Source organism: Carassius gibelio, chromosome B3, assembly GCF_023724105.1.
Source record: "Carassius gibelio isolate Cgi1373 ecotype wild population from Czech Republic chromosome B3, carGib1.2-hapl.c, whole genome shotgun sequence".
NCBI classification, from domain to species: Eukaryota; Metazoa; Chordata; class Actinopteri; order Cypriniformes; family Cyprinidae; genus Carassius; species Carassius gibelio.
Genome location: NC_068398.1, coordinates 49,218,855 through 49,230,732, shown reverse-complemented (window position 1 = coordinate 49,230,732; position 11,878 = coordinate 49,218,855). Strand labels below are relative to the sequence as shown.

Below are 11,878 nucleotides of genomic sequence, written 5' to 3'. Positions count from 1 at the left end.
TAATATTTCTCACATTATGCAATCTGTCTTTTATTTTAAACACGTTCAGATCAAGTGGACATGGATCTCTACACAAGGAGCCAAATGTTCAGTAAAAGTGTGTTACCTCTCGACCATCGGATTTTCGGATTGCCTTATACACCTTGCCGAAGCTTCCTGTTCCTATCAAATCTTGCATTGTGTACAATTTGTGCAAAGATTCTGAAAAACACAAGAGGTTACAGAATATGCTTAGTTATTTTATATTAAATTACATGTGTGATGTAATAGTACTGCTGTCTGTATCAAAAACAGATGAAATAAGATCCATGTGACAAATGTTTCTTTAAAAATGAAATGTGTTATTAATATTTGTTAGACAAGCAAAGGTTTATAAGTGTGTTAAAGTAGGTGATACTAGGATGACAAAGTAAGAGCACTTCAAAACTGATAAAGTAAGTGTGCATCTGACAGCAGACTCACTGGTAGTTGGCCTCCAGTCGGGGAGATCTGGAGCAGATGTGGGCTCGGTGTCAGGCTCGTTCTGGAGCTCAGAGGGTCCCGGGACAGACGCCGGTTCAGGATCAGACTCCACTCGTGTCCGTCTGCAGCGGAGGAACGGCTTCTTCACGGCCTTCCAGGCTCTCTTGAAGAACGCATGGATTCTGCTCCTCCTGTTGCCTCCAGCACGAATCTCTTCATTGAAGAAAAACAACAAGAAACATTAGAAACATGTCTGACCACAAATTAAACATCAGTGATTATTAAAGATGTCTTGCTTAGAAAACAATGAACAAGTAGAGCAGTGGATTTCTAAATCTATTTCTGTGTGAACGACCTCTTACAAAAACCACTAATAAAAACTGTAAGACAAATTTTTTACTACAATATTTGTCACAAAAATAAATATAATTTAAGTATTTGTTGACTATATGAAGTGTGTTATTTTATAATGAGATGAAAGGGTTTATTTTTTAATAATCTGACCTGTGGGGCTTTTCTCAGCAGAAGGCTGTGCACTCACTGCTTCTGCTTCTGAAGCCCTTGTTGACTCGACAGGCTGCTGGGAGTCAGCTGGCAGTGAATCGATCAACTCTTCGTCGATCCACTGACAGAAGCCGCTGCAGAAGCTGATGTTATCCAGCCACGCAGCCGCTTCTGTCTCATTAGACACGGACTCAGATGCTGAACACATCGTGACGCTGAGAGTGAGTGGACAAACTCTCGAGTGTTTAGTAGACTTTAGTCTGTACACTGTGTGTGTTGTGTCTGCAGACTTTCGTATGTAGATCTTCTCTAGCACTCGAACTCGCTCAGATTCTCACTGTCTCTGACTGAAGACAGTCTGCGAGCGCGCGGTTATAAGGGACTGTCGACTGATGTCACAATGCACGAACGTTCCAAAATAGAACGCAGCAGAGCGCGAGTCTCGAGCGCATTTTTTAAAAACCTTAGTTTCATTTTTAACACCGTAAAAATCTCATAACTCAAACTTCCTAAACATATGCCTGTTTATTTAAAGCCAGAATGTTCACAGATAGCAAAATACACTCGACCCAGTTCACGTTAGATTCTCACCTGTCGGTGTTCTGTCGATTTGTCCTTGTGTCCTATCCTATTCGAATCTTCCATCACCCTAAAACTTTTTTTTAAATAAAATGTTTAACATCAGTTTATCTGATGACAAATCAAATAGCCTAAATCAAACATATACAGTACCTTTTTTTTAAATCTACATTGAAAAAAACTAAAAAAACACTTAAATTAAATACATTATTCTTAAACTGTATCCATTTTATAAACGTAATTTCAATGGTAAATCTTATCATGTTGTATTCAAACTAACGTAGTTTTAATCTGATAGGCTGCCATTTCTTTACAAAAAAACATTAACTGGATTTCAGCGAATCAAAAACAAGCAGGCGTATAGGCTACTTCGTCTCGATTTGAAAAATATATAAAACCCGCGATATTCAAAAACAGCTTCAATTGCGCTCAAGAAGACACCAGCCCGCCAAATCGGCAACACTTCTAAAGAAACATTTAGAAATGGAGAAAAACGCAAACAAAGACGACGACCCAATAACTGGATATTTTCATTCAGTTTCGCCAATAAAAACATAAAAAAAAATAACTGGTATTTTAATTGTACAATACAAACATCGAGACAAGAATACCATCAGACTGTATTCTTCACGCCTGAAAAACATAACAGCATCATCACGGCAGAGAGAAACGAGACCCCGGTCAAACTCAGAAATGCAAGAAAAACAATTGGTAAGTATGTGTTCTATAACTTTACCATAATAATAATAATTTTATTTTTTTTATTATCCCATTTATCAACATTAGTCTACATAATATTTTATTCTATGCAAACTATTACAAATGTATTAATTGGTACCAAAAACAGTACACATTTAAATGTTTATTAACTGATACACAATTAAGCTAAATTACAAGAAATAACCTACATATTTTGTAAAGCTATTAAACACGATATATTACGTCTTTAGCATTGAGAAAGTCATACAAACTTTTTGTCTTTACAAGAAACCACGGTTTTATCCGACAATTATTTTATTCAACGAATATCTCTTCGTTATTACACAGCGGGCTCTTTTTTTTTTTTTTTTTTTTTTAATAGTTCCTGCAAACTGTACCACTTTCAATAAGGGGTTAAACGGATCGTACTTGATCCGTGAACCACTTGCGGTTCAGCATGTGATTGAGAAACGTTATCATTTGCATTTTTTTTCTTAGTCGGTTATCTGTTACCCATTTAATGATTTTAAACGAGACTACATCTGGAAAAGACAGTGGTGTTTAATTACTCGCTCACAACTGCACCCAAAGCACGCTCACTCACAAAGTGGATCACATTCAGATAGAGCGCGAAGTCCGAATTGATTATCATTTGCGTATCCATGTACATTGATGGACACACAACATGTCAAAATACCCATATCTGCAACTATTCCCAGCCGGCATTTCAACGTTGATTCAACGTTGAAACAACGTCAGGTACCATGGTTGAATCAACGTTGAAAAACCTTTCGATTTTGCAAATTGGATCAACGTTGAAATCACGACGTTGATTCACCGTTGAAATCGTGACGTTGATGTACGGTTGAAATCACAACGCTGATTCACTGTTGAACTCCCGACGTTGAATCAACGTTGAAAAACCTTTCGATTTTGCAAATTGGATCAACGTTGAAATCGCGACGCTGTTTCACCGTCTTACCTGCATTATGGGTGAATTAGGGTCGTGCTGCAGCCCTGGGATGAAAGCTGAATGAGGTGTTGATTTTGAAAAGTTAATCAGCGTTGATAACACGACGTTGTTTCCCCGTCGTACCTTGCACCGTGTGTAAATACACCTAGATCCTAGTTGGCATTTAGATCAACAATGTACATGCAAGGCTAAAAATCTAATGACTGGCAGCAATGGCTTTACAAACAACTTCAATAAACGACCACATGCTCAAAATGGTCAAACAGCAGTTTAATTTTGGAAACATACTGTTGAAAACAGATGAAAATAATCCCACACTTTATTATGCAGAGTATGCATGGAGGTAATGCTAAAAACAGGTAGTAGAACAATCCAAATACAATAATATTTAAAGGTTTTTGTGAAATAATTTGGCACATAAATGCATATTTTTTGCAGCACTTACAAGACAAACCCTTGTACCTTTATGACTGAAACCAGTGGATCTTTTATTTTGGTGGAAACCTACAGTTTCTGTCAAAAACATGTTTTAGTAATGTGTCTCATTACAAGAGTTGTGTACATTTGTGCAGTGAAAATGTGTTGAATAGTTCGAGAAGGGAACCTTCCACCAGTTGATTTCTAACGGGAACCCCCCCGGACTGTGTCTTCTTTACCGTGGGGCATGCAGAATGAGATTTCTACTGCAGGGCACTGTAAAATGTTAGAACCAGCAGCCTTAGTGTATACAGTGTGGTTGTGCTTCGGGTGATCCTTGAAAGTGTCCCAGCGCTAGGTCCTTTCAGACGCCGTCCCCTCCACTCTCTCCCACTTGTGCACTTTCTGTACCGTCCTGTATAAACATTTACATTTAATCATTTACCAGACGGTTTTATCCAAAGCGACTTACAAATAAGAACAACAGAAGCAGTCAGGTGTACAAGCGAACAACAACAGTATACAAGTGCCATGACAAGTCTCAGTTAGTCTAGTACAGAACGCATAGCCAGGTTTTTTTTTTTATATATATATATATATATATATATATATATATATATATATATATATATATATATAAAAAAGACAAGAAAAGAAGGAAAAGTGCTAGCATTAGTTGGTTAAGTTCTGGTGAAAAAGATGAGTCTTAAGATGTTTCTTGAAAATGAGTAAACACTCAGTTCGGATTGAGATTGGGAGGTCATTCCACCAGCTGGGCACAGTCCAGGAAAAGATCCTTGAGAGTGATTTTGAACTTCTTTGGGATGGCACCACAAGGCGTCGTTCACTTGCAGAGTGCAAACTTCTGGAGGGAACATAAGATTTAACCAGTGAGTTTAGGTATGTTCACAATGTTTGACAATAACTTTGATATTGTGAAATATATTTAACTGAAAACTGAATGCAAAATAAATCACACAATATTTTCACTTTACAGTTCAGTAACAGTGAGGTTGGAAACAAAGTGGACAACACTATTCATTAAACACTTATTTAATGTATTCAGATGAAAATGTACAATATTAACAAATTATTCACAAGCAGTGTTTTCAGAGCCCCCAGTTACACTGTTTTAATCAGAACACTAACATTACAGTGTAGTAAAACAAGTCAAATCAAATTCAGTACATTTTTATTAAACTAAGCACAACCAAAACCTATCACAAAAGGTCAAAGCATCTCTAGCAGAAGTGACAGTGCAATGTAGCAGATGAACAATTTCTTACCAATGTTTCAAGAACAAGCTGGATCCTCGATGACTCTACAAGGGGAAAGAAGAAATGGTTTACTGAAAAGTTCTTAAAAAGCAGGATTTCATATTATACCATTTCTTTAAACCACTGGTTCTCAAACTTTTTATACCAAGTACCACTTCAGAAAATATTTGTTATTAAATATTAAGTTGCACCATAATGACCAACATTACATTTCAGCAGCGTAGTAGGCCAAACTATTCAGCTACAGCTCTACAGTAAAAAAATGAGGCAGTTTTATTCTAATAAGAATATTTATTGTTGTCAGACACTTTACCATGGTAAATACAGTTTGAACATTAACACTACAACTGTGCTTACATACACAGGTAAATGAAAAAAAAAAGTTTAAATTAAAATGTAATTTTAAATGTAATTATGTAACAAAAGTTACAAAACTGTACTGTACTTTAACTGTAACATACTTAAATGTGCAAAAAAAAAAACTTACTCAAAGATTAAGTTAAAATATATTAACATTAATTAGTTTAATTTAGTGATTCACCTGCATAACAACTAGAGGGGGCCTGACGCTTTGAGAACCATGGCTTTAAACAATCCTTTTTTTTTTTCATTTTCATTAATTCATTAAAATTATATTATTTAAATACCGACATTTGCACTTATATGTTGCAGAAAACACTTTGAAACTAATATAAGAATACAAACATATATAACACACCTAATGCATGGGATTCATATCAGGAAAATATGGGAAAATCTCTAAAAGACAGACATTAACACATAACTCACCAGCAACACATTGGGTGAGCATCTAACTTGACCATCTGTGATAAAGCAATGCAAAAATAGACACACGGGTATTTATTTATCTGCAGGTTACATGTCCTTTAAACTACCCATTTGTAAACTCTGGTAATACTTTACTATTTTCAAAAGATAATAAAGATAAAGTTAGCGATTTTCTTACCTCATTTTGACAGGATGTTTTCAGGACCTCGCAGAACACCTGACCCTTCTTGTGTTCACAGTTTTTGTTCTCCATTGACATGTCACGACTCAAATTCGCTCGAAATAAATAAAAAATGTACAGGCAAATATGAAATAATTCGGGACCGATAGAGCAGTCAGTTATAACGAGCAGCAGCTCACAGTCAGCCGCCTCACTCACAGAAAGACGACAATAACGGTCATATTTTTTAAATGTAGAAAAGCGCGAACCGATTCATTGTACAGTTTCCTGAATGACAGCCAGATTAACCAATCACGATAGAAGTAATAAAATAAAACTACCAATGGGAGTTGTTTCAGTGTGATAAAGCAGCGAAATGTATAGTTTTATTGTTGTTAATGATGATAATATTTAACATTTTAGAATAGGTATCATGACTAAAATATTTTTAAATGCTATTAAAATAATAATTAATTTAAATAATTTAATATAAATAATTTAAAAGCTTGTTAACCTTTTTCTACCATTTAGCATTAAACATTTTTAACGTTGTTTCATTAAAACAACTGACCTTATTTCAACCATATTTCAACGTTGAAAGTTGGTCATGTGCTGGATGTTTTTCAACCATTCAGCTTTAAACGTTGAATCAACGTCGTTTCAACGTTGAAACCACAACTGACCTTATTTCAACCATATTTCAACATTGAAAGTTGGTCATGTGCTGGATGTTTTTCAACCATTCAGCTTTAAACGTTGAATCAACGTTGTTTCAACGTTGAAACCACAACTGACCTTATTTCAACCATATTTCAACGTTGAAGGTCGGTCATGTGCCGGCTGGGTTGTGTCTCAAGTGATCGCGAAGAGTTCAAAAATAAATCAGGTGTATCAATCTGTGCATTAATTCTATCTTAATTGCCGTCACATTATAAATACCTACTGTCTTACTGTAATTCATGTTAATCAAACAAAACTGCAACGCTTATTCTTTATTAAATTAATACTGATCAGTTGTTACATTTACATTTCTGTACCCAATATAAATGCTACATTTATAATGAATACAATTACAAAATGGACTACCTGTTTTCTTATTGTTCCCATATAAATGAACTCACAATACATCTACGTACTCTACTTTTTAGCTCACAGCGAAGATTTTGACATATACAATGCACACGAGAAACAACTGTAGACATGACAAGTGGACTAGACTTCCCCTGCAAACCTCCTCAAGAGACTCCAAAATGCCAAGTCGCCAATCGGTAAGTGAAAAGTTGTGATATAATAATGTAGAAATAAAAAATAAAGCTTATTAAATGATCCATTTAACTAATATATTATAAAGCTGTAGCCTAGATACAATAAATGTATTATAGTATGATTTTTTTATTATTAATATTATGTAATGTTTATATACTAAAACTTTCAAACCCAGTTTCACAGACACAGGTCTTATATTAAGCCAGGATTATGCCTTACTTTTGACATCAAATAGGACATTGAAATAGCTCAGAGCCATTGTTTTGTCTCAAGACGCACAGCAGTACGTTTTTAAAAAGGCACAATTATAAAAGCTACTTGAAACTCCTATTTGAACTAAAGCCTAAACCTGGCTTAGTTTTAACCCTATCTTTTAAACCAAACCATAATATTTAACCATCATAACTGTACTGCTTTCAATTTAAATACAAATTGTAACAAATGTTTACATACAATTTACAGAATCTGCAAAATATTTGTAAAGAGGCATAAAAAAACTACATGGTTTTAACTTACAGTATGCCTTGAATAAAGTATTTCACAAATGTTAGTCCACAAAAAACAGTCTTTATTAAAATAATGTTGTGTGTGGTGTATATATATATATATATATATATATATATATATATATATATATATATATATATATATATATATATATGGGTTTATCCAAGTACCACAGCTGTTATGATTTCTGATAGTTGTGAATGACGTTTATCCTGAGGAATTTCACTACTCACTGTTCTTCAGTGACACCTTATAGTTTAAAATGTGGCACTCAAACACACTGGTTATAGGTTGTTTGTTTTAAATACATTATTAGCTATTTACTCTACTTTACAGATTTTGAAACTCAACGCAACAATTTCAAGCCTTAACAAACCAAGCACCATGATGACCATCCGGGACACAGAGAGCGAAGTCAAGTCCTGCAGAATAGGAGACCAAACAGGAATGATTCAGCTGTCCCTATGGGACAATCAGATAAATATGGTAAAAATTGTTACAACTTACGAATTTACAAATCTGTCAACCAGAACATTTAGTGGTAAAACGTACTTGACAACCACAAGAAACACAAAAATTACACAAAAAAACACAGCAGTTTTATTGACCACCACATCAGACAGAAGATGTTGATACACAAACGAACACAATTACACAAACAATTGAGGGCAGCACAATTTCCATGAAAAAACTGTGTCCCAAGTGTCACAGCACACAATCAGACTTCAACACAAAGTTGAATTTTCACAGGTGTACTACCTGTAAGATACTGAGGAAACAGGAGAGTTACATTTCAAAATGTAATGGCACATTGATTTTGAAGCTTGAAGAGAATGAGCTGTCATTGACAATTGCAAATTCTGTGTTGACTAGATTCATTAGAAAACAAAGCACACAATACCTAGATGCACAGGACATTGAAGAATTTCTTTTAACATGTGGGCCTGTGACTGTGACTTACACAGATGACAATCATGTCATAGAACCAAAATAAACAAAACCCCCCAAAGATCAGTAGACATGTCACCATGGTTAGGTGAACAATCCCTTTTAAGGGCGGGCGTACACGGTGCGATTTTTGCTGTTGTACGAGTTCGCATGCGTTTTTTTTCAATCGTGTGGAAATTGCGTATTCTCGTATGGTCGCGGCTCGTATCATTTGCGATGAATTACGAGCCGAGCAGAGTGGCTTACGAGCACTTCCCGACCTCCCGATCATTTTTAAACATGTCTAAAAAGTTTGTGAGCTATCGGTTTGAATTCGTGCCATTTGTGCGGTTGAACGAGCCGATTTGTTGAGCTATCTGAAGTTGACCAATCACGAACTAGGAAAACCACAGAAGAAGAGAGACGAAGATGGCAGCGCCACGACGAATGTGGACTACTGACAAAGAAGATAAACTCGCTGAACTCTGGCAGGAACAGCGAGCGCTGTATGATGTCTCTAGCAGTGTGTACCATGACAGGGTCGTCCGTGATGATATTTTACAGCAGATCGCCCAAGAGCTACATTTATCAGGTGAGATGTTACCTATTGCTAGCTACGGTTATGCTATGCTAGCTATAGTATTACGACTAGGCTTTTTTTTTTGTCCTCATAAACCATGTCATTATAGACATTTACATTATACCTTTCTCTCATATGTCAGTATAAGGGAAAAAAGGTCTGGTCACCCTACATACACAGAGACAGCATAGTTACACAGAATAATATAACATGGCTTTTTTTTCTGGTATTGTTCATACAGTACAAGATGTCCAAACAAGAATGGCCACGCTCAGGACACAATTTGGAAAACTTATAAAAGAAAAAGCAAGTGGTAGTGGCTTTAAACAGCCAACAGCAAGGCAGAAGTGGATATTACAACATTTGCAGTTCCTGAAGCCATTTGTCTTGCAGAGAGCAAGTCAAAGTAGCTTGGAAGTAAGTAGATGTAATAGGGAGAGAGAAAACTGGGAGGGAAAAATAAATAGCAAGAGATACAGATGTATAGATGATGTTAACAGGAGGACAGAGTAGGATAATTTAAGAAGATAGTGGGAAGGAAGGCAGTTGTCATTTTCCTGATTTACATTTTAATTGTTTAATTGTTGCATCTTTTACAGCTTGAAGACGACACTAGTGCTCAAGGAGGAGCAGACAGTGATCTGGAAAATGACACTGATCTGTCACCTGGTTCAGAGCAGAGTTCTTGTGACACACCTTGTGAAAAGGAACAACCTGCCTTTGGAAATACATCATGTCGGGCCAAGTACAGGCTTCAGAAAAATAACAACATTGAGCAACAAAAACTTGCAATACTCAATAAGGTTGCAGACCGAATTTCTAATAGAGAGGAAAAAGGGGAGTATTCCTTTGGGAAACAGGTGGGGGAGGAACTTGGCCGAATTAAAAACCCTGCCCTAGTACTGAGACTAAAAAGAGCCATAATGTCTCAGATTTATGATGCTCAAGAAAGTGAAATTTCTGTGCATCCTATGCAAACTCATCCAGGCTTCCCCATGTCTGGAAGTTACTTTTCTCCCCATCCTACATACATTCCTAATCCACCATCCGCAGCATCCACAACACCCCTTAATATCCCAGCCAAATGACACATTAATGCATCAGCTAGATGATACAGGGTGCAATCAGCTACAAGAGCTGTAGTTGTATTTTGTTTTTTGGCCATTATTTTGGCTAGAATATGGTTCAAAAATGCTGTAGGCAACACAGAAATAAACACAGAATGCTTAACTTTTGATTGATGTAATTTTATCTAGTTTTGATTGGGATTTTTGTGTTTTGACACAAAATTTGTTATTGCAATTTGTGATCTTAAATATTTTGTGTTTCACTCGCTCAAAATGTTTGACATCTTATAGAACATGTTGTTAATAAAATGCTGGTTATAACAAGAAAATAAAAAATAATAATGAAAACATAGACAATGAAGTGTTGTTGTTGTTGTTTTTTAGTTTATCCATTACACATACTGATCTTGCCATGGTACACAGCCAGATGGGGAGAGAAAGTATTCTTTAAGATGGTCACGTTGCTCTTTGGCAGCTATTGCTGGATTTTCCCCTTCTCCCATGTTAACTGACTGCAGGATTCTCTCTTGTCTCCATGTCCCATCGTGGAGCTGATGGTTCTCATCCTCCCAGTCAGTGTATCCAGGTAGAAGGTAGACATCTGATTGCTTGTGACGTAAGAAATTGTGAAGGCACAGTGCAGCCAAAGTGACAGTAACTGCTTTGTCAGGATTAAGGCAGATGGTTGTGCGGAACACCCTGAGGCGGTTTGCTAGAATTCCAAAAGCATTTTCTACAACACGTCTTGCACGGGATAGCCTATAGTTGAAAATGCGTTGTTCAGGCTGTAATCGTCTGTGGGGGTAAGGCTTCAGCAGGTCATTTCTCAGTGGGTAAGCTTCATCTCCCACAAAACAATATGGCATGATGATGTTGGTGTTTGGTAGAGCCTCAGCAGGAGGAAGGTTTAATTTTCTGTCATCCAAGGCAGCTCGCAAATCAGACTGTGCAAATAAACCTGCGTCTGAAACTCTGCCTTGAACTCCCACATTTGTGTAGATAAATCTGTAATTGGCATCCACTACAGCCATCAACAGAATAAAAAAACCTGGACTTGTAGTTGTAGAATGTGCTGCCGCTATTGGCTGGGGGTTGAATGAAGATATGTTTCCCATCTATTGCCCCAAGGCAATGAGGAAATTGCCACTTCATGTCAAACTGTTCAGCAATTTTCCGCCACTGTTCTTCAGAAGTTGGTGTCTGTAAACATAACAATACCACATTAAGAATGCACAGCTAAATTGAGGTGATTACGATTTTCCGATAAATTCACTCGTGACGTGTGCGTGGACATACGATCTTCCGACCATCCGAATTTGCACCGTGTACGCCCGCCCTAAGGCAGAATAAAGGGTTAGTTAGGGTTAGGGTTAGCAGTGAACTAACTCTTTAGACATACACATTACAGACATAACATACACACACATACATTAATACATAGTCATGGTATTTTATTTTATTTCATTGTACAACCTGAAAATTATTATTATTATTATTAACTGTTAAACTGTTTTGATTATACTCTGATACATTTATTGTACCTAACATGTGTTCTATAATTGTATGTTTTATAATTCAGTCTATGTTAATGTACAAATGTTTTTGTTCTATCACTTTAATTCTTACAATTTAATTTATTGTTTTATTATAACTTCTGTTCACTTAATATTT

At 36.2% G+C, this 11,878-nt stretch overlaps 1 long non-coding RNA gene across 1 annotated transcript; it reads right to left on the bottom strand.

Moving 5' to 3' along the window:
• Window positions 1-4,253: 4,253 nt before the first annotated feature.
• On the bottom strand, window positions 4,254-5,522 carry LOC127951823 (uncharacterized). Its single transcript, XR_008152747.1, has 2 exons — window positions 4,921-5,522; window positions 4,254-4,499 (listed from the first exon to the last, which is right to left on the bottom strand). It is a non-coding gene; the product is annotated as an uncharacterized LOC127951823 (long non-coding RNA).
• Window positions 5,523-11,878: the final 6,356 nt, after the last annotated feature.